This window comes from Trichoplusia ni, chromosome 11, assembly GCF_003590095.1.
Source record: "Trichoplusia ni isolate ovarian cell line Hi5 chromosome 11, tn1, whole genome shotgun sequence".
Lineage (NCBI taxonomy): Eukaryota > Metazoa > Arthropoda > Insecta > Lepidoptera > Noctuidae > Trichoplusia > Trichoplusia ni.
The window spans coordinates 614,989-640,161 of NC_039488.1; the positions used below are offsets into that span (position 1 = coordinate 614,989).

The following is a 25,173-nucleotide window of genomic DNA, read 5'->3' on the forward strand; positions in this document are numbered from 1 at the left end:
CTTGTGTGTTACAAATGTTACAATGGTGTCTGTATATAGTAAAACACTTCTTTATTTCTTTATTGGAACTTTTTGTCATCAAATGTATCTTTCTAATGAAGTAGTTAAGATAGTGTGATATTTAATAATACTTGTATTGTTTTAGAATTACTTTTGTTTTTTTGATAGTTTATGTTCACAATGAAAAGAAAGCGGTCGAGTGAGAGTCGGACTCGCGACAAAAAAGGCCCCGTATAAATAGGTAAATAAAATCAATTGAGAAACAACTATTCACCCATAAAATTTATGACCCTAATAGGTTGCTGTGTTACTTAACCCTGATGTGTGTGTTCATTATTCGTTAGATATTATAGAAGCAATTGGAAAAATATCTGTAAAAAGTTGTCTATTTTGCTATTACAATTTATAATAATCAGCCTGTTGACAGACGGACAAACGGACAGCAGAGTAATATGGTTCCGTATATTCCCTTCAGGTGCGGAACTCTAAAAAAACAGTACATTAAAGATAAGATGTACAAGAGTGCTGACTATTTCATAAGTCAATTAGACCCTCCATCTTAATATTGTCCGCAGCAAACTAAGCGGCATCTGTTTCATTATGATTAGTTTTATAGGGCCGCTTCCTATTTAGTTAAACATTATTTAGATAATTGGTGATAGTAGTTGAATCAATGTCTTGTCTTTAGAAGTTTGTATTGTTGTCACTGTGCGTAATAAATCAAGCGTTAGCCTAATAACCCTTTTGTTGCCGCTTCCGATTTACTTAGACATCTTTGACAGTCTTTTTGTTTGTAAAAAGACCTCAAATTTATTTGAGGTTAAAGAAATATTATCGTATTTAAGGCAAGCAAGCATAGCAATACAATTCCAGATTTCAGAATATTATAAACCTTTTTTTATAAAATTCCTATTTTAACATTATAAAAATATCATTCCAAATAAATAAATAAAATAAAACATTTCTGTTTAATTCAAAATCCAAAAAAGATTCCCGAGTAATTTAAGAAATTATCAAAAATATCAGAATAAAAAATCATGACAGCCACAGTCTTACAAAGTCAATCCTGTCTAATTATATTTCTAGAAGCATAATTAGACAGGTCGAATTAAACCCTGGCGTGACTAGATCGTTTGAGAACCTCTCGGGAATCGAATCTATTCCAAATCTGGAGTGGCGCATGATCCATTAATTGATTGGTCGTGCAGATCCTAAATGTGTTCTAATTAGTTGAAGGGCCTAATTATCTTTGTTCCCGAGGGCTTGAGGAGTAAAGGTTGATTTAGATGATGATAGAGAGATTTGCATTATCAAGTAGGTAACAGTTTTAGCTCTGTTTAAGAGAAATAGTGATTAATAGTGTGGCTAGGAATTGAATAGTTGATTTATTGGTTCATCAACTGAAGTTTTGATAGGATTTATTAAACTGTTTTTTCTCTTGCTTTGTTATCCAAACCTTGACTACGTTTAATGTATTTTTTTGACCTATGAAGAATCTTACGAATAAAAGATAATTTATTATTGAATCGGAAAGACTAAAAGAGCGTTATAATGGTATAAATGGAGAGAAAGACGTTGGATTATCGTATTGGAATATACACAAGAGAAGAGTTCATGATAAAACGTTTATCAAAATCTCGTAACTAAGATCCGTTAAAGGACCATCCGTAGAAGCTTTTGTTTTCGTATACTTTATGTATACTACTTAATTTTAATACTTTTTATTTTTCACTGATAATGCAAAAAAACAATCAATTATAACCTTGTGACTGAAAAACCAGTCTTAATCTTCACATCACCTCCGTGGTCGAGTGGCGTACGCACCGGTTTCAAGGTGTCGCTAGCTCTGAGGTCCCGGGTTCGATCCCCGTTCGGGTCAATGTAAAAAACACATTTCTACATTGTCTCCGGTCTGGGTATTATGGTACCTACCTTCGTTGTATCTGAATTCCATAACAAGTGCTTTAGCAACTTACTTTGGCTTCAGAGCAATGTATGTGATGTTGTCCGCGTTTATTATTATTATTATATTTTTTACATCTGCTCATCTTCTTTATATCATTTAAATTATAGTTGACTATCACGAACGACTACATTTTCTCGTGTAAAGAAAAGGTATTCGTTCATACTTGACCTACTGACATTTATTTTGGATGTAAACTAATGCATAATGTTAGTGGAAAAATAATGGCTGAATACGTGAGTAAACCTCAGCGATACCAGTATCAAAATGCAAAATATATACAAATGACATTAAAGAACGTCTCAGTGTAAGTGGTTGCACAGGTTGTTTATGGTTGTGACTGTTGTGACACACGTTGTATGGAATAGCAAAACAAAATTAAGCATAAGTGCGTAGATAAATAACGACACTAGTTATGAATATGATGTGATTTTGCATTCGTATAGTTTTAAACTTTACGTTAGGATTTTGTGTCATTGAAATCTACGAAACTGAACTGGACGAAATTTTCAGGATTTCTTCAAGTCGCGGGTAAAAACCTGCCTAAACCAATATAGTAGAAACATTCAATTATATGACATCCCGAGTTCGATGGAGAGCACTACTTTCGCACCCAAGATAGTTGGCGGTGAAAAGCATGAGCCATTTTCGATTAAACGAATAGGACAAGCCTACCGGAGACCTTCAAAATTAATACGACCCTCTTAATTATATTACGAGCTAAGTAAACATTTAAAGACACCATTCAAACCATGAAAATACAAACGCTGTTAAATAGCAAATAAAATAATCGAATTAAGTCGTTCTTTCGCTATAAAAAGAACACCTTGTAAACCTCCGATCATAGACCTTAAAATTAAAAAATAACGGTAAAATGAGAACGACAAGGTTCCAACTGTCTCGTCAAATTGAAACGTGTGTATCATAGAATTCATACAGCTGTTGAGCGACACATGCACAGTCGTCTACAAATCATTATAAAGTTGAACAACCCGCAACATAGTTGCAACTCCTTGACACGGTAAACTTGACTTCTTTAGCTATAATGGTTATGTAATTTGCAACATCTGTTTCGCTGCCATTTGTGATACAAAATAAAGAAGCCAATAGCGGTTTGCTTTTTCTGTAGGGTAAAGTTCGATGGCGTTTTGTAGTTTTGTACAAGGGTGGGTGACCTCAGCTTGAGAATAAGGTGTGGGCTTCGTTTGGGTGATTACTGGTCAATGCTAGATGGGTGGTTAGTGTGTGTAAAAGGAGTATTAATATTTAATAGAATTTTATCATCCGACTAGTTTAGTCACAGGTGAAAATAATAGGTTTTTGAAATTATTAAACGCTGGTATGAAAATGAGCTCAGTCTATTTTAACCTGATCAGAGAAATGGTTTTTGACAAACAATTCTTTACACTGGTAGTTGCTGCAGAATGTTTTTATATCATTTTATTCTAGTTTAGTACACTATTTTTCAGAAATAAGAAGTCATTTCTACATAACCTAACCACCCTCACCCGTTCTTTGCATTACGCTTTATCTCATTTAGATCGCCTTTACAATAAAAATAGATTTTGTATTTAAAGACAATAGACATACAGACAAGTAACGTAGCATTGTAGGTCTTTGGCATACATTTACATAAACTGTTGACCTAATTGTCAGCGGTCGCGGGGTCTAATACCGCAAGGCTGTGATGTTTGTCTAGGTAACTAGGTTTAACTCCTAGTAAACAGTAATAAGATTTTAACTGGAGCTATCATACTGATGGATTGACCGTCAAATATGAAGTACAAGCAGTTTTGGCTTGAAAAGGAGACAGACAGAGATACTTTCGCATTTATAATACTAGTATGGATAGTATTATTAATAACAAACAGTGGTTATCGTAGAGTACGGCTTTAAAAACGAAAGGATCCCGTGCCATGAAATTAGCCCGTGAATGAAAAGAAATACAAGCTTAGGAATTAGTTACATAATTAGTTGCAGTATAATGATAAGAAAAACAAAATACTAGCATTATATCTTTATTTTATCTCACACCGCAATAGAATCAACCCAAATATGGTAAAACCTTATTTAATAGCATTTAAAGATTATTAATTAAGTCCGGCACATATTTGTGCAGAGCACAATATACTGTAACTCAAAGATACAAATCGGCATATTTCTAAGATTTTCCACCATAGAAATCAAAATTTATACGAAAATTGTCTTTATTTCTTTAACAATAAGATCGATTTTTGTAGAAACTATGTTTAGTGTAAATGTGAGGTAGCAAACGATTGTATTCAAACGAAACATCTTATCAACATCAGGGGTCAGGAACGTAAGGAATATATTACATTCTGTAACCACGAACTGTTAAAGCAGGACCTTCTATTATTGTGGGAGAGAGAGGGCACTATATGCAATGTAGAGCGCTCTCTCGCTTACACAATGTCAACTGTTCAGGTGTTAGAGTTCGTAGTAGAGGAAGAGTCAATGTGTTTTCGAAAATAAGACGCTTTGCTGCAAATAGTGCATTATTCTCGATTTGCTGTCGTTTAAGTACAGGTTACAGTTACAGCTTTTCAAAAAGGGGTGAGCAAACACCTCTTTATAAATGTTAGAAGTCAATTTTTATCAGATAGATAGATAGCTGCGACAACATGATGAAAATATCGAAATATTTCTTATTCCTTGACTAAGTACGGGTTTCATATCTTTAAAAGTTTCAATTATTATTACAAAAACGTTACATTACCACTAAACGACACAAAATTTAGAAAAACATGATATACAATTTGAAAAATTAAGCGTTTTCAAGTGCATACGTAAATGAAAACCGCTCGAGTCCGAGTGGACAAAACGAAAAGAGGCTTTTACCCAGCATAAGATTAAACTACCGGATATAAATCAAGAAAAAAAGAATATAAGAATACGCTTGTCATTCATCTCAATTATATAAGATCAATATTATCATCCACGTGTAGCGAAGTTCATTCCCATCGTGACCTGCGCGGGCGCATGTTGGCACATGTGGATGTTGTCTATTATGTTGCACTTCTATATGATATGCTAAGGATCCCTGAAATTCAATGAGAACATTGTTATTAATTACTATACCATCAATCTTCACTTTCTAAGACGGAATCCCTACTAATCCCTACTAATATTATAAATGCGAAAGTAACTCTGTCTGTCTTTACGGTTTCACGCCTAAACCACTGAACTGATTTTAATAAAATTTGGTACAGAGATAGAGTTGCTCTTGAGAAAGAACGTAGGATAGTTTTTATACCGGACTTTTGAAGAGTTCTCTTGGAAACCCGATATAACCGACGCGGGCGAAGCCGCGGGCGGAAAGCTAGTTTAATGCTTAATGCTAGGCTTAATTCCTGACAATGCCAAAAGAATGTCTGCTTTTTATATCTGCATCAACCTATGACTGGCACAGAATGCCTCAGGTATTAAGTCCGTCATGAAACATTTTTAATGCATACAGAGTATTAAAAATATACATTATGAAATACGATAGACGCACGTAATATTTTTTATACAAATTAAAAATAAAACTTTCAAAGCAAAAGTAGCAAGTCGTTATTTTAACCATAGATGGTTGAACAAGCTTAGTTGCCTGTTCATCACTCTAACATGCACCTCCGGTATTGGCAAAACTGGTATCCAATGCAATATTTACTTCAAACCCTAACGGTTCGTGTAATTTAAAGGACGGAGCTATACAGGCAAATAACGACGTCCCTTTCATAATGGAACACATCTTTCAACACAACACAACGGCTTAAACCATGACCTACCGCTTTGACATGTATTGTGTTATCTTTCTCTGACAACTATTTAAATCTTACACTTTAAAGGGAAGTTTCACGTCAATTTGCGATAACTTTGAAGATATACTAATAAGAACAGACACCTTTGATAAATGAGTGACAGAAACATACAATTAAGACGAAGTAACAACTCGTTATCGTTCAGAAATCGCAATATAAAATACCATACCGAAACTGGAACTGGTATTGATACCAAGTTGCACGTGTCACTCCCAACAAATTGTCTGTCAATCAGACAGTACGAGTTAATAAAACACTGGCATTATATTAGGTCAAGGATAGCACGCGAGTTCAAAAGTAAGCACATAAATAAAAGCAAAATCGATGAATGAACAGCAACGTGTACTTTAAATTGTATTGTAAGAATGATGGGCACAAATGTTGGCGGATGACATAATCGAAAGTCGCCCGGCAACAAGCGACGTGGGAATCTCAATGAGTTAAGGCAACATTGTCGTTAGTGACCTTGACACTGAATCAGTGTTGTGCATTACATTGTAAACCACACGCGACTTAATTTGAAGAATTCCGTAGTAATGAAAACAAACTGGTTAGGCTCGGCGTTTATTCGGCACGACACGGGGACTGCACGGAGTTTCGGATATTTGAAAAAAATGAAGGATATTCTAAACAACTTAGATCCCAATAGGGTTTGACTAAAATCAGAGTAGTTTGACAGACGGGTTTCCCGAAAATATTAAACAAGTATTTTTCATTTTAACATGTTATTAAAAAAAATAGGAAGTATAAAACTTACGATGATGAAATTTAATGTATGGTAGCAGGGACTAGTAGCATCACTTGCTCGTTAAATTTTTTTGTTTATCAAAGAAAAAATAGGTTTGCAATATTTTTTGGTAAACTGTGTAACGACTAAATAGTTTTTTTTTTCAAATACCCTATTGAATTCTAACCTAGTAGGAAACAGTCGAATTTAAAGGTTTTTGTTAAGGGGGTTTAAAATAAGTATTTTTGTAAGACAGTAAGGTTTTTTTTATTTTTTGTGTCTAAATTTTACGAACCTACGTTATTTACTATTCATTTTATTGCAGTTATAATCATCAGCCACTATGACTTACGTGACTTGACTGATGTGTTATTTTATGATAATAATCATGATAGTAACAACGTTGTAAAAAAAAGTAATTAACCGCGATAAAATTTAGCACGTGTAAACAATTACCATTAGTAAATGTAATATCGGACTCTAATATTTTAAATTTATTTTTGTATTAAAATAGACTTACAGGATTAATAGTTGAATCTGAGCTGTTAAAGAATTCAGACATTAAATAAAATGGCGGATTTTATTCTACATTCCACAATTATTTATTTAGCCCTCTGTGTCCCACTGCTGTGCAAAGGCCTCTCCCTAATCTTTCCATGATTCTCTGTCCTTTGCCTCATGGAACCTTTAACAATTAAATAAATAAAAAATACATTTAAAAATACCATTTTTTATAAGTCGTGAGTTATAAACAGTCTTTTCAAGATGATCTCGTCGGGTTAACGTACTGCAACAATGTAGGGACACCTTGAAACCGATACTCCCTTGCCAACGTGCGCTTTTTACACACGGAATATAAGGAGGCCGTCAACGAACTGCTGACATATTAGCTTATCTCAATCGTTTAGTGTCCAAGTGGAGTAATTATTAAATTAAAAGGTTTAAAAAGTATATTTTTATTGCTTTAGACATGTGTTTACTGGCTTTCGGGTTTACCTACACATGGACTCCTTACAGTTTGTTGGTTACTATGTGATGAGAGTTAATAGGTTATTTTCCAAAGCCCGCTTTTTACTTTGACTGAATGGAGTTTGGAAGCGGAAAGCCACATCCTAAAGTAGCGTCATGGCTGTTGTGGAAGCGTGCATGGTGTAAAGAGGCGTCTCGCTTCAACAATACGATAATTTAGTTTAAAGAGTTGGTGGAAGGCGCTCTGTATATTTAAATTCAGGGTGAGATGTTTTTGTTTGAGAGGAACTTTGATAGAAAAGTTGTCTAGTTGTGAGAATATTTTTTAATTGGCTTTTATGACAATAGAAACAAATGTTATACAGTAGCTACGTTCGTATATGACTCACGAGACTGACTCTTACTCCCTGAAATATGTTATCTGCCGCTATAATGATACTTAAGAGTTAGCATGAGTTATAAAGTCGATTAGTGTATTAGTATTTGGGAACGTAAGTTGTTTTTAGTGGCTTTACGATTAGCTGTGAGGTAGAAATACGTTATAGTTTCTTTGACAGATTGGCAATCAAATCACATCTACTTCAAAGCGCGGTAGAGTCGAAACACGTTCAAAATGTTATACGAAAATTGAAATATCAAATTCACACTCGGCTCAAAAACTTTTTGCTCACAATTCTTCTGAGTTAAACAAGATCGCGTGCATATTACACTCGCGTGTACTTTAAAATTGTTGCAGTTGAGGGAAAGAGCGAGATAGAACACTTCACTATGTAGAGCGCTTTCTCGCTTCCACAAATGCTCTTACTTTAAGACGTTTTGACAGATTTTCTTATTTGAAAATGACGTCTGACTGTGCGATAGTACAAATTAAACCTATTTTATTAATCATTGAAAGGAAAAAGTTTCTTTTTACGGTTTTTTTAGATGGGGTTTAGTGTCATTGTAAGGTCCAGGTGACAATTTACTAACGAGATTAAATAACTATTGTTGGCTAGGTAACTATTGTCATCTGAATTTGTCAACTTATCAGTAAAGTAAAAAATGGTGGAGCTCTTGGCTAAACTACAACAGCACAAGTTGATCGGTCCCAGGTAAAGCTAATCTTAATACAGAGGATGGGTGACCATCTTTGTCATAAAGGTTTCCTTCGCGTTTCAGAAGTCACGTTAAATGGTGGTTCCCGGCTGTTATTTACACATCTTCGATAGTCGTTACGGGTATTCAGAAGCTAGAAAGCCAGTTTAACTATGGGGTATCGTGTTGCCCAGGTTAAATGGGTTGAAGAGGTTAGATAGGCAGTCACACCTTGCATAACATTGGTAAGCCGACCCCAACACACTTGGGAAAAGACTCGGATGATGGGTAGAAGAGCTACTGAGTTACCCAATACTTTTACTAACAACACCATATTTCTTATAATATTTCTAGCTATTTAGCTACGTCTTAACCCTGAATGCAGTTCCATAAGTTATGCGCGGCCCACATTAAAATGTATGTACATTTGCATCACATTTTTTCAAGGCACTTAGGTCGTAGATCAGATCACTTCACAGCACCTTCACATGCTTGCATAATTCATATTATAATTTGTAAGGAAATGATTGAAACGTATTAGAAGAGTTATAGAAATGTCTTATGAGTAATGCGCTATTTTACTAATTGTGCATAGCTACTAGGGAACTGATAAACATACATCTATATTTAAAATAAATACATCATATGGATAAACAGCTAGGCATAAAACAAATGATCCTGCTCCCCACACAAAATTTATCCTGGGTAGCGAAACCCTCAGGTATAACAGTCAGGCTAACCACTAGACTTTTGGTCCAGTCGTGGAAGGCACAGAAAATGTACAAACAATCTCCAAAAATCATGACAAAATTTACTTACTATTTTGTCTAAATGAAGACACGAGAATATCTTTTGACGCAAGCATCAATGGAACTGTATAATTTAAACATTAAATGAAGAAATCAAGTACGATCTGTCAGGACCACACGCGGAGTAAGTCCGCACCCAGCATTGACGCGACGGTCAATGATCGTGACAATCAGCTTACAGTTCTATAGCATTTACATCCAACCCACGAACTTAGAGTAAGTGATCTTAGTGATCCCAACCTACACTCAAGAGTTTAAACCCTTATCTAAAACATCCAAAGACCTATAAACGTCAAATTTATTATTCGAATCCCAACGTCGGCATAAAACAGAAGATCGAAATTAAAAGTTTTATAACAAAAAACAAAAACAATTTCACGAATAAATAGTATAAGATTTTAACAGCATTCGCAGTAACATCGTAAAACGGAGCGTAGATATAGGTTTAAAAAACTCATATAATAATTTTTATATCGGCAACTTTGTTGCAGAGCCTGCATCGAACGAGTAAAATACAATTTTTATGGTATAATTTAAATATGGCCGGTTTCGTGTCTATGTACAATTAAAATTTCAGTCAAATGAGCATTTTAATTATATATTGTAATAAATGTACCTAATTTAAATTAATTGTAAGTTACCGTACACGTGTAAGTTGCACAATATTGACAAGTTAGTTACCAGGTTACATAAATATTAGACTAGCTTTATTAAAAAAACAATATTGTAGAATAAAATGTGTAAAGAACAGAGTATATCAATTTCACAGAGGAATTGTATCGACTATCGTGACTGGCAAGCGATGCATTTTCGATAATATATTAAATAATAATGTACCTATGTTAATTATGGCTGTGTGTATTATTTAAACATCTCAGAGATTCAGGAAATACCTACTGAGAATGAGGCAACTAACATTTCATTTGTTTATTTACTGAAAATTAAGCGCGACAAAAAACTAATGTAGAATCAAGATTATCAAATTCAATACACCACTGAAATATATCAGTCATCTACTTATTTAGCATATGTTTTTATAAAAAGACAATCCTTGCGATTACCATTTATTAACAAATAGAAATCGTTAGATTTTATGTAAAAAATAATTTGTTTAATAAAAGAAAATCTTTACAAAAGTACGTGCGTAAGTGTATTATCATCTTAGGTTATATTTATCGCAACTAAAAGTCCCTTTAACGGAAATACAGAATGCAGTTTAATTCAGTTCTCTTTGTTAGTGACATTTATTAGCATAACAACTGGTATCGATTGTATCAGAAGCTTATATCCGTCACACGACCTCTTTAATATCTTATTTTAACTTTGCTAATATATTTTTTATTATTTACAGATCGATGCCGATAAGCTAAACCCAGATTGTGAAGGTATTCTAGAACTCGGGGGCCTACCAGCATCTTTTATAGTAAGGTTATTGTAGGTGTGGAAGCAAGTGAGCGTACTAAAGAGATAGAGCGATGTTTGTTTTCTATGACACCAGCAATTAATGTGCACAAAGCAATTTAAGGTATCACGAAATTCGGAATGGTAGAAATATATAGTTTTTTAGTGACTTTCGTGGTAGGATTCATTATTAAATGATGCAACAATTTACTCACGCGTACTTATCGGGATTGCTCGACTAGTTTCCAAACGAGTCGACCGTAGACATCGCTGTCGCATCAGCTCATGATTAAAGTCTCCGGTTGGAACCGAAACTAGTCGCAATCAGGGATTTCAGTAACGTTGTAAACTTTGAATGATTATTCTGTTGTCTAAAAACCAATGATAATGATTCCAGATTGGATCCAACCTGCCGGGGAAGCGGGGTTGTCCGAAAGGGTTACCGTGGCCCCGGGCCCCGGTACAAAGGGCAAATAAAGAACGTGGGTGGGTTTTAGTCAGTAGGAATCTGACACTCCCCTTCGCTAAACCCAAAGGATTTGATGATTTAACATCCGAAAAAATTGGATTTTATCTTTTGTTAAGTTAGTCGATCAATAAGTTCTAGTTACAATTTACAAGATAATTGTTTTATTTAAAATGGACTGTTCACCGTCAATGACTTAGTTACTGACTGGTGCTCGCTATTAATTATGTATATATTTTCCTGAGCATTCTGCGCATTTACTTAATTGATAAATTATCTCTAGAATTATAGGTGGCATAATATAGTTGCTGCTATATACATCTGTGGCCAGCTGAACACACCTCATAAATACTATTGCACATTAATCTTTTTAAGAAACTATTCAAGGATCAAGAAAATATGACTGCAGAGATAGCCGAGTAAAGGTGATAGACGTTAAAACCACTGAACGACGCATCGCAGGTTTGTTTCCCGAGTAGGACAAGTGTTTGTGTGGTCCATGGACGCTTTTTCAAGTTCTCCCAATCTAGGATCCTTTTTTTTTTAAACCAAAATAGTCACAAACAACATTGGCTTATGGCCGCGATTATAAACACGTTACGTATGTGGCTATATTATAATATATCTATCTAAGTGTTAGAATAATGTCACTTTTATGTACATTGATATTGATTTACAACTTATAACTGTCTTAATTACACTATATCTATATAATTAATTAGTTATTTCATGGGACTTCTTTCTTGATTATGACGATTTCTACTCCCTCCCTCGCATACGCCCTATTACAAAATATTTATTGACTGTTCTGCTCCTACTAATCGTAGCGTGATGGTTTAAGTATATCCTATCAATATAACTATCTTATATGGAAATATTTTTTCAAAACGGACCAGTAGTTCCTGAGTTTAGCGTGTTCAAACAAACAAACAACTTCCTCAGCTATTATATATCTTTGTTATAATGATTTTTGCTACAAGTGCTACAAGTCCAGGTACCGTTAATTTTCGTAATATTCGTTCATTGGTTCAATAATGTGCTTTTAGCATTTAATGTTGAGAAAATAACACAGTAATAAACCTTTAGTTTATAGTTTATGCGCCTATTATCTTAGCCAGGGGTTCGAAACCTGTGGTTGGTCTTATCGATATAACATTTAAATGAAATATTTTAGTAGCTTAATATTTTACATGATATTTTTTTTCATTGATTATTTTTGTTAAAATATTTACGCTCCTACAAACTCACTCACATTCACAAACATAAACATTTATTGCTTCCAAATTCGATTTATCTTAAAAAATAATAATATTTCCGACGCAATCTAACTTAATTCGGGTAGATATAACCTGGACACAGTAAACGTGTCACAATTAATGTGACCTTGACTTGAAAACTCTCCTCTATTTAAATTCCAACAAAATCATGCCATACTCTCAACCAAAACAGAGCAAGCACTAAACGCATCCCTAAGAAAAGTAGATTAACAAATTATAACCACAAATCAAAAACAACAAATTCATAATAATATCATATGTCTGAACAAGTCCATACTTCCGACAACACTGTCTATTTCTGACTCATCCGCTGATCTCTCGGTCAAGGTTCGTCATTGTATGCGCGCGCGCCGCCAATCGAGGCGCTACATGCACGATATACAAACATGTATTTACAAGATTGGCATAATACATAGCAATTAATTCTTACACGTGGAGCTATGTACTTGAATATGTTTTATATATTGCGGAGTTCTTGTTTAGTGATAGTGTGTTGAGTAGCTGGTATAGACACTTTTGATAATTTTATATTTTCAAGGTACAGCAAAAGGTTACTAGAACTGACAGTGCATAGTGTAGCTACTGCAAGGTCATATATAGATACAGTACTTCTTCAGTGTAGCCTTTTAGCAAGCCATTTTGTAGTCATAAGGAAATCCCTACTAATATTATAAATGCGAAAGTAACTCTGTCTGTCTGTTACGCTTTCACGTGTAAACCACTGAACCGATTTTAATGAAATTTGGTACAGAGATAGGGTTGACCTTGAGAAAGAACATAGGATAGTTTTCATCCCGGACTTTTGAAGAGTTCTCTTGGAATCGCGATATAACTGACATCAACGCGGACGAAGCTGCGGGCGAGAAGCTAGTAGGAAATAAATAAACCATTTATTTGCCTTTTGGCTTGCAAATATAAAGCTTAGTATATAAAATGTATAACTATTAATCGTAAGCACCCATGACAAAGATTAATTAGAATTCCATTCAAATTAAAATTATATTGTTAACAAAATGATACTCTTAAAAGACAATAATAATTTCAAATGTACAATGTGTTACGATTAGCAGAAGAGGATCAACTCTATATTTTGTTTACAGATTTCAAATGAGGGTCTATGACATGTACAGTTTTACTTTCCGTCTTCGGATCTAAAAACAACTATGCATAAATATTAATATTGAATGTATTTGATAGGCAAAAGAGGGGCCAAGGTGAGACAACAAATAAATTTGGTGATACTAGTTTTAACACTACGATATTGTGGCACTTCCTCCTACACTTCTATGCTCCATGGTTCTACAGTCTAAATATTTAGTATTTTTCGCGATATAAACGCCTATCTAATCTCCACAACCCGTGTCAGCCATTTTGTGTGATGTATTGTGGAATAAATACTTCCTGTGTAGGCGGGGTGGGCCTATTTAATAGGTAATTGCTGCTATGTATAATGCATACTGCGATAGGAATACTTGAAAAATTGTTGATTTTATGACGCCGGATATCCTATTCCCAACTTATCTATCTAAGGCTGGTTGTACACTAGGCAATGATAGCTTCGATACACGATGATTCTAGAGCGGGATATTATTTTACGAGATATTTGACTTCTGATTTTCAGATTCACATAAATTGGTTCAGTTAGAACAGGCTTTAGACAAATTAAAAAAAAAGTGGTCCCCATCACATTAATGATCTGATAAGTCGAGGGTAAGCTTTTATGTTGGTTACCTTAAAACTTCTGAACCGATTTTGTTGATTCTTTTTTCATTTAATGTGAAATAGCTGCTTTTTTGTCCCATAAAAGAGTCATCAAATTTTGAATGGGGTAGTAGTCTCTGACGTTTTTGTTCTTAAAATAAATATAATTATGTGTTGTTATGGGGATAACAGAAATCCTTAAAACCATATACGATCACGTCACTCTACTCACTCTCCTTTCGTCTGTATTTCCACATGATATTTTCATAATTTCTCATCTTTGATGCAAAGCCCTAAACTGCTACAATTCTCGCGACAAAGCTGAACTATGAACAGTAAACACCGGTCAACAAATCGGCTACACGATGTTTGGCTGCCGGCAACATTGTTTAACAAACCACTACTGAAATGGCCTGCCCTAGATTTGTACTTCCGTTGTACATTGTACAGTTAGATAGGAAACTATAAGCCCTACTCATAGTTCAAACTTTTTGCTTGCTTCTTGGTTAATTAAAATAGGAAAATTTGTGAGCAAAAAGAACACTGTTATCTAATAACAACTAAATCTATATGACAGTTAATTAATAGTAACGTTACGACTAAGAAAACAGGGCCATGTAATAAAAACGAAAATAACAATAACTTATGACAGTTTATAATAATATATTGAATACAAAATGTTATTACTAAGACAATAAATTATTTGCATCGCACCAGTCGCAAGTTGACGCAATTTACCTTACACCATTAATAACTGTCAAAGTATCATTAGATCGAATCGATATAGTTTATAAACGATATATTGTTTTAAATAACCGTAACAAACAATATTACTTTAGTAAACCTATAAAAACAGCTGTTTTAGTAAGACGGGAGCATTTACGAGCTAAGTGAAGCAACTTTGTACGATAAAAAACACAGAAGTGCTCGAGTCATATGACAGAGGCTTTTCAGAAGGTTCAGACGTCGAAACCTACGAATTCTATGGTCATAGCAATATAAGACTTCCGACGGTGAATGGTCAAAGAAAATTGGGCCTTATGATGCTGAGTTGCAGTTTAAATTACTATATCAAGAAATTCAATAAAGTCGTTCTTATTGTGGTTGATTTCGCTGATGATTCTTAGCCACTATTTCTATTCTAAATACTGATGTTACTTATTTAGTAAAACAGCCATCTGTCAAACTTTAGTTAATGCTCAAAACTACTGTGGACATTTAAAGTAAACGCCTGAAACTAATCTATACTAATATATAGAGCTGAAGAGTTTGTTTGTTTGTTTGTTTGAACGCGCTAATCTCAGGAACTACTGATCCAAATTGAAAATTTTTTTTTGTGTTGAATGGTCACCATTCATCAAGGAGGCTATAAACCATCACGCTGCGATTAATAGGAGCGAAGATAGGTACAATGGAAAATGTGAAAAAAACAGGGCAGGTATAAATCATAACTTATATCTTCTACCCACGGGGACGAAGTCGCGGGCAACAGCTAGTTTATATTAAAGTCGTTACTAAATAACGTAAACTAATGAATTAAATGATTAAAATTATTCAGTTGCTTAGTTTTTATTAATCTTTCAAGATGTCCTTTTGCACTGAGCATATATTTGATACTAAACTTTCGTTTTTCAATTATCAAGCAATGCTGTTTTCACTTTTCGCTATTTATCACGGACTGTGTAAAGTGAATCTTCTGTTTTATCCTCATAAATAAAGGCTGGGTATATCGATTGTAGCTAAGCAGGCCAGACGTCAATCCCATCGGTTTATCGCCGCCGCAGACGTCTGTTGAGGCCCCAACGATTCTTGTAAACACATAACACCTCGTTTTTATTGAGTTGGAATTTTATAGCTCCTTATGAAATATTGTTTTGAGGCTTCGTCTAACGTGGCTGGGTAGATATTTTTTGCTTCGTGATAAAGTCAATTAGCCTCGTAATTATACAATTAAAATCGATTAAATGAACTTAGAATACGAAAGTATCTGAAAGAGATGTCACTTTCTTATTTAAATATGACCTATTCCTTTCTTCTATTAGAGTGTGTAACATTTCACAACTTAAATCATTTAATTTATATTAACTTATTAACATGTCATTGTTGAAGCTTGTAGTATCAATTTAATTATTTAAAGACAATATTATAAGATAATATTAAAGGTTTAATTTGCATTGTCCGCAGCCCTAATACATATATTTTACTAAGTATAATTTAAAACCCATGCATGAACAGTCGTCGAGATTATTAAGTAAAATTCTTAAACGATAAAACAAAACGAAACATATTAGTAACATCCGGTGTCGCTCGCCTTTCTCTACAAAAAATACGAAGAAAATAAAGTATTGAGATCGCGTGCAAAGACACATTTACTTCACATAATAACTAGGTTAGCAAGTGACAGTTAATTATTACAATACTACAAAGATATTAAAGAAATAAATATAATAATATAGAAGAGTCCGCACTTACAAATGGCTTTGAAAACAGGCGAAAATAAGTCATAAACGGTGCTTATTATGTATTTAATTTTTTCAACACTTGTCGCCAAAATATTAAAACTTGTCAATTATTATATTTTTATCTGACTGCGGGATCGGATTTAATTATTAACTGAACTGATATCTCGAAATATATTTTTTCCTATTGTATGCGTAAGCGCCGTCTATCATTTTCTATATCTGTGTACGAAGTAATAAGTACCACTTACCAGTGTTTATTTGTAGACTTAAAGTGTTAAACATTTAAGTAATACTTGTACGTAAACCAGTATCAGGAGGCATCATCCCCTAAGGATAAATTTAAGAGTATTTAAAGACTATTATTTTCACTCTGATCTAATAATACCAGATCATAAGAGTCTAGTGGTTAGTGACCCTGACTGCTATACCGGAGGTCGTGGGTTCGATTCCCGCCCAGGACAAATGTTGTGTGATGCGCATGATCTCCTGGACATTTCAACATTTCAACAAATATGTTCTGATGTCTGGGTGTAATTTATCTATAATATGTATGTATTTAGAAATATTTAAGTAAGTTTATCAGTTGTCTGGTTACCATAACACAAGCTCTGCTTAGCTCGGGATCAGATAACCGTGTGTGAGTTGTCCCAGGATATAATATAAAAAAATAATAATAGGATATATAATATAATCAAGGACTATACTAGGATGACATGTCGTCTTAAGCGAAATGTCCAGGAGAGCAAGACATAATAGTTTGATTTCCGTCTTATGTCATTTTTATAAATAGGCGTTATGTACCTAATAAGAACTTTTTTAACGTTTAAATTTAAAATAATGATGTGATTAAATGAAAAATCCGTATTCAATATTTTTTGGAAATATCTATGACGGATTTTAAAGATTAAAGAGATGCGGTTTGACGTTGTGGTCTTGTACAATGCATCAGTAACTTTACACCTTTCTAAAGATTTATCAGCTGATTCAATAAGACAATACTTTTCCCTATATAATTGAGTCGTAAAGATGCAATGTGGAGGTTGAATACGCCTTGATTTTTGCTTAATGGTATTTATTGAAGGGCATCGGCTATTAAAATAAAGGTTATGAGTGGTTTTCCTGACTACGAAACAAAAGAAAGAGTCATGATTTCATCAACCCCATTGTGTCTTTGTTCAGAGAAAGTAGTTTATGATAATGACTGTTATAATGTGAAAAAGTTATTTAAGAGTTTAATTTAAGGTGTTTGTGGTACCTTCGTTGTATCTGAATTCCATAACACAAGTGCTTCAGCAACTTACTTTGGGTTCAGAACAATGTATGTGATGTTGTCCGCATTTATATTTATTTATTTATTTATTTATATTTAGCCCTGGACGGAGCGATATATATTTTTTTCATTCACACAACGCCATCTAGTCTCAAATTAAGCAGAGCTTGTGTTATGAGTACTAGACAACTGATAAACATACTTATGTACAACGATTAACATGCTTATTATAGATAAATTACACCCAGACACAGAACAAATGATCGTGCTCATCACACGAACATTTGTCCTGGGTGGGACTCGAACCCACGACCTCCGGTATAGCAGTCAGGGTCACTAACCACTAGACCAACAGTTCAGTCAATATGTATGTAGGGTAGTGAGGTTAGAACACGGCTAGAATAGTGAGGATCAAAGAGTCTTTGTTTTATAAAATAGCGACTTTCGGCTTTATATTTTTGAAGTCATTGTATGTATGTCCTATATTTTTTTTTACATTTTTTTCATGATATTTATAGCGAGAAGCCGCAGGTTCGATTCCCGAAAAGAGCTTTCGTGTGATCCATGCTTGTTCTGAGTCTTTGACCTTTAGTGACACAAGTTTTAAACTGTTAAGTGCGTTTTGACTTCGTGCGGCACCAGGTTTTAAAAGTTAATTTATTTACTTTTAATTTAAGTTAAATTAACTTTTATTGTCCAAAAGTATACCTAACGATTTCACAGTCAATAAAGTGACAGCAAAAATTATTATCAAACACAATAACACCATCTAAACTTGCTTTTATCACGCGATATAGTCATAAAGCCATACACGTACATCGACTCAAAGAAGTAAATAAGTATTGGCCTCCCTACCACCATAACACCGCCTTAATGGGAGGCACAGAGCAATCCGATGATCCATAAAAAATAATGATGGTTGTACCCTGCACTCAAGTCGGATGAGGCAAAGGTAGGGTAGGAGTATTCTGAGTAAGATTGCTTATTTACTTACATACATAAAGATTATACATGTAAGTGTATTGTGGTACAGGGGGCTTCTGTGATTTAAAGACAGACCTATTTTCTTTCGATTTTTACGCAGCGCCATCTAGTCTAACTGAAAACTAAAAAAAAATACTGGCAGTTATTTTTTTTAGTTTTCAGTTGTCTCGACTCTGGAATTAAATACAAGCTTTACTTAGTTTGAGACTAGATGGCGCTGTGTGAAAATCGAAAGAAAATAGTCTTTATTTTCTAATCACTATTGGTGAACACGACGTTACAGTTAGTGTGAAGAATTTAAATTCTATTTCATGGATATCCGTATAGTTTATTACCACGCAAATTGCTTTGCGGTTTCGATCCCAATGCTTGCTCTAAGTCTGAATGTAATAGCGGACGTGATTTGAATGTCGCAAATCCTCTCAACAAATAATGACACTTTAATACAAATACAAGTTACTAGTTTTTAATAGACTAGCTTTTCAAACAAACATGGAATCACAGTTTAGAAAAGACAATCCAAAGTTTGTTTTTTGCGGAGCTCCTATTACCATTTCTGAATAAACACATGCATGAAAAAACTTTAGCTCAATCGATAGCCGGAAAGTGGATCAAAATCTGTCAAGACTTGATTATAGGCCGACAGAAAAAAAGACATTTAAAAAACAAAAATGCATGTTCAAAATAAAATTACATTTATCGATAAATTGAACATTGATGTTTTAATGAAACCCTAATAGGTGCGTTCAGTGTGTTGATATACGGACTACCAAGAACCACTAAGAACGGCAATTCGTTCAATTTCTCGAACTAATCAAAGTATGTTATTAGGCAAAAAGTCACGTGCGTCGCGCGAGGCGATCGTAAACCGAGAACTCTTTACTCTCTTTACTGCCATCGGATTCCGAAACAGCGAGGCTGCCTTTTTAAAGGTTTTAAAAGGAAAACTTCTTTTATTACTTAGTGCAGTGCAGTAACGGCGTGCATTTAACGATCACGGGTGGCGAGGTAATTAATAAGTTTTAATTGGTTATCCAGTCAATGAGATGGCGTTAGTTTGTTATTCCTGCCCATTTATTGCCGTTTTTTGTTGGTGCTCGCAGTTTGATAGGTTTTCTTAAGATCTCTTTGTGACGCTCTTACGATGGACGAAGATGAAGTTTTCAATAGAAAATTGTCGTGATAGTTCCTTTCGAATATTTTTATTTATTTTTGTAAGAGGCTGCGTTGGCTTTTGTTTTTTGTTCTAGGTTATTCTTATAATGACAGAAGGACTCACGATACAATTTAAACGCCTTTTACAGTATTTAGAAAGTTATTGAAAATTAAAACTATCAACTGCCATGGTTAATTAATACAAGGATGTTAAAACAAGATGGAGATCATAAAACTACGATATTGGAATATATCTGAATATAAATAGAGATAAGTTTATATTAATGAGAAAATTAACTACAAAATATTCAATTATAAACATTAATTCATAGTTTAATTACTCTTCAGGGCGCTGAAATGCAAAATAAGTTGTCCACCGCTTGAATACGTGTGCCTTAATACTCGAGCACTTTACGAGCACACTAGGGCACTTTACGAGCTCGAGCAGTGCCTGACATGGCCTGTGTTGCTCAGGCATAAGTTATGACCCGTAAAACTGGGACCATAGCTGTGAAAACTGTCGTTACTGAAGGGTTGCGAAATATGAAGCTATGAAACTGAAATTTTGATCTTTCAGGATAAGGGAAGGATATAGATCGTCTGTCTGATAGATAGATCGACAGACGTCTGATTAAGTTAAACATATGACTTTATCAACAAGTAGGTACAGATAAATAAAAGTGGTAAGGGCTGATGCCAAATTAAAACTTCTACTAGGACCACACCCCATCCCCACATCTTTTCGATAATTAGTAATTAGCTTCATATAACAGTTAAGATTAATATACCTAGTATAACTAGTTATTACCTAAAAAAAATATAATATATTTTCGTTCTGACTAAGCTATGGCATTCAAAAGTTATACTGAAAAATATAAACTAAGAAACAAGGTCCCCGAATATGTTACATCCCTTTCTTAATAAGGCGTTTGTTCAATAATATATTAAATCCATAAATACATAATATGAAATCAAAATACATCAAGATAACAAAATAATGCCTAATTATCGATAAATTGAACATTGATGTTTTAATGAAGCCCTAATAGGTGCGTTCAGTGTGTTGCATCAACGACTTAAGCATCGATATTTATATATTTATCAACTAAGAACCAACTCAGTACTTAAGTTTAATTTATAACTGTACTAAAAAACATCCTACATCTAGTTTTAAATGTAGGTGAGCAATATAAATCTGTACCTCTTTACAAGTACGATGATTGATGACACACATACAGATACGTGCTAATATTATATGCATGCAAGCATGCCTGCAATCATGCCTCAATCGCAGGTATTATTTCGGTATCTCGGATTGGAAATCGATGTTGCTATATCGATATCATTTTCGAAGTAGGTCTTAAAGTAAGTAGAAGTTTGTTGTGTACAGGGCAAAGGCCACTGCCCATTTAGGGGAGGTTTGAGGATTGATAACTGCAGGTTGAGGATTTCAGATTCCGATATCTGGAATCCAGGATTCCTAACGTTTGTCAGTGGAGTCTTAGAATAATAAGGAGTACTATAACTTTGAATAAGTCACAGTGATATTTTGCCCGCGTTGGGATCGAACCTGCACCTTGTGCGTGTCCAAAGCACGTACAGAATCGCAAGGCCATCAAGGTATTTAAAAACAAAGATGAGTGTCCCAGAGCCATCAGGGACTTTAGGAGTAGTTAATATTGCCCCTCTGTTAGTTTAGCCACATTATTCATAGAAGCTATGACATGCCTTGACATTTCTGTTAAGGATTTGATTAGGGATACATATTTAGATTATGTAAAATTGTCATTCAATTATTATTGTTTTCCTTTTTTTTTGTGAAATATGCTTTGTTTATGTATCAACAGTGTAAACCTCAGCAAAACTTACTTCATTGTAACATTTTTTCTTCTCTGGATGTCAGTTTTTATAGAAAATCATTAACATTTTGCTATTTGATACTTGTTTTGCTTATTTACGTAATGTAACGTTTTAAAAGTGCCTGAGAAACGGCCTATTTGAAATAAAAACTTTTTGATTTTAACTCAATTGTAAGGAAATTATTTTCCATACCAATTTTTCAAACATTTTGGGCTTTTTCCTACACTTTTCTCAGTATCACTAACGGGGATTTTTGTCTGTCCGTCAATTTAACTATCAGCAGACTATATGCACGTTAGGAACCGTAAGATTCACAAAACTACGAAAACTTTTTCGAAAATGTTCCTGCTAGATTGTCTTTGATCAAACCATTCTTCTATTAACTTAGAAACCATGCCCCACTTTCACTTAGTATAAATACACAGACAAAGGCTAGCAAATCATCATTAATAACTTAAACCATCACAATTTGATTGGCGACATTGCTCTTACTAATATAGAAACTATATTTCTACGCTATTGTTCACAATGTCGGTTAAGCGCCCCTTTATTAGACTCTAAGATACTCGTAAATTGTATTTATGAAGTTTTCTCAATATACTTTGGCAATACTAATTGGTGATCTGCGACTTTCAGAGGTGTCGTGTCGTAAACTTTTATGGCCCGTCTCATCTTTCTTCATCATCCTAGCCTTTTCAAAACTATGGTGGGGTCGGCTTCTTGTCTAACCGGATACAGATAAGTACAGTTTGCAAGAAGTGACTGCCTATCTGATCTCCTCAACCCACTTTTGTAGTAATATTTGTGTGATAAGATGATGATGTTGAAAAGTTGCTTTGACACAGTAGTTACTTGATTTGTTTTATGATAGAGTGAAATTGAGCCTTGATTGCTCTGAAATTAGTTTTTAATTTAAGAGATTGTAATGTAGCCAAAAAAGTATTTAACAGTGTCAACAGCGTAAATATCAGAAATTCAATTGACACCCAGATAAATCGAAAGCCACCACAAATAAAATCATTAACCGCAAACAAATTACATTCCGAAGTAAACCATAATAACCTTCTGCCATTCTCAAGCAAGAAGACATAAAACTGAAGTAGTGTCCGACTACCGAGTACCAAGGGTACCGGGGAACCAGAGACAAACGCAGTTTTCAATAGGCGCATCTGTCAGAGACAAGATAAATGGCACATTTCATACATAAGAGGTTAACACTGCCGCAGACATAACTACACATTTACCATAAACTAGTGCCTCGTAAAATTGCACATATGTTTACCGGAGCGAGGTGCAGTACCTTAAAAGCATTGGTAATATAACAAAACGTCTGAACCGAAATTACCCATAAAAGTCCGACGGCGTTTTCTAACTAAAGCTATGAAACTGAAACGTTGGTGGAATTTACAATGGCCGCCTTCGTCTACATTTAACGTTCATGACGTACACCTTAGTTTAATTAAAGTGCCTCAAGTCGGAGCGCGGGCCATTGCAACGACAATTTTGACTAAAACCAACCGTTTTATTACCTGACATGTTTTCTATATTATTTCAACTGTGGCTGATGTCTTCACATAACACCTTTCGTCCTTAGTTATCACGTTATCTGAGTAAACTGTATTGCATTTAGGTTTATCAATCATTTATTTCTATTGAATAATAAAAGTCAAGAGGTAATTAATATTTAGGCCACAGTCATACAATATATCATGTGGTTAAAAGTAGTTAATTATTCCAAAGTTAAACAGTATATTGTTAACCAAACATGAGTAAGCTAACTAAAACTATATAACCACAATCGCAAGTACTCGTAGTCCAACCATCTGACTTAATTTAGCCAGTCTGGAAAAACATTTGACTTAATTTAGCCATTCTGGAAAAACATACGGAACGAATGTAATAGCTTTGCGTAAAGTTACGATGTTCGGTGTAAAAACCTTATAACCGAATACTCCCATTTTTATAGTCGGGAATATATTTACGAGAATTCGCTTCCAGGAATTGCACGTAAATTCAGAGAGTGCAGCATTTTTCATTACCCTGTACGTTAGCGATCCAAGATATTGTTCAATTTTAACTTTATAACAAACAAGGTTATAGGGAAACTAAGAAGGCGCTTTCTGCACGTTTGTAAATATTTTTTCGTTTGATTAACTTGAGTTATTGTGTAAAAGTGGTGGATAATGTAGCTTCTTACTTCTATAAAAACAATCAATTATTAGATATCATACAAACGCGCATTTTTTTATTTAAAATGAAACTTATTCTTTCACTTGATGAGTGATACTAGTTTTTTTTTTTCATAAAATCTGTGTCATATAGCACTGCGGTGGCAAAGGCTTACGCTTTTTTCTTCCAAACTCTATCTGTAGATTCATAGCCACAAGCGTCTCAGATAACCTCATATCTGACTGAAATACTTGCTTAGCTACACGAAACAAAACAGAACTCAGAAACCTAATAACCCACTATCAAAAGGAAAACTGGTCAGCAATCTAATTCGGTTATACGAGCAAAAAACCAACATCGCAATCCAGACTGAAGTGGATATAATCCAAGTTATACGTATCACAGAAGCGAAGCGAGTGAACTATACAAAGACCTAAATAACCAAAGGCAGGAGCTTTTCAATCCACGAGACGCAATAAAAATATGCGACGCTTCACAACACTCATAAAACTTGCGACGACAATGAATTCCTGAAAAAGATAATACCGCTAGCGTCATCTCTTTTTAACAGCGTCGGAGTAAGCGGGACAAAGGAGGTAGACAATAAAAGTTTTGATAGGAACCGACGGAATCCGGCGTATCGGACTTACGTTTACTGCGGACCTAGACGTGTATCGTCTTAGTTTTATGGACGAGTTTTAAAATTTTTAGAGATTTTTATTACATTACCCTTTTATAGCGCAGCGTAGGTCAGTAACGCGGTATTGCTACTTAATGCAAATATAGGAGCTAGTTAATTTTTTACGGTCGAATGTTAACGAGCTTTCGTATTTTTCTCGTGTTCAGTAAGTCACTGTAGTAAAAGTTGGACTGAATTATGAATAATTTAAAAATGTATTGTATTGCCTTGCTTCTAAAAATAATTTTAATAAAAACTCTTTTTTTGCAATTGCCTGTCATCGTCAAAAGTGACAGCTGTCGAACTAATATTAGAGACACGTTGATAGTAAGTTATACAAAAAACATGTATGCCTGTATAATGGCGTCACCTCAATTAACAGC

At 34.3% G+C, this 25,173-nt stretch overlaps 1 protein-coding gene across 5 annotated transcripts in view; it reads right to left on the reverse strand.

The window, feature by feature from the left end:
* Nucleotides 1-25,173, reverse strand: part of LOC113498839 — a 53,604-nt gene that overhangs the window by 11,892 nt on the left and 16,539 nt on the right. Inside the window, exon 2 of one of the 5 annotated variants that reach the window (XR_003401041.1) lies at nt 4,332-5,024. The exons of the other annotated variants lie outside the window; for them this stretch is intronic. The gene's annotated coding sequence lies outside the window, so the exon portion shown is untranslated. Of the gene's footprint in view, nt 1-4,331; nt 5,025-25,173 lie in introns of those variants that run through there. 5 annotated transcript variants of the gene reach the window in all.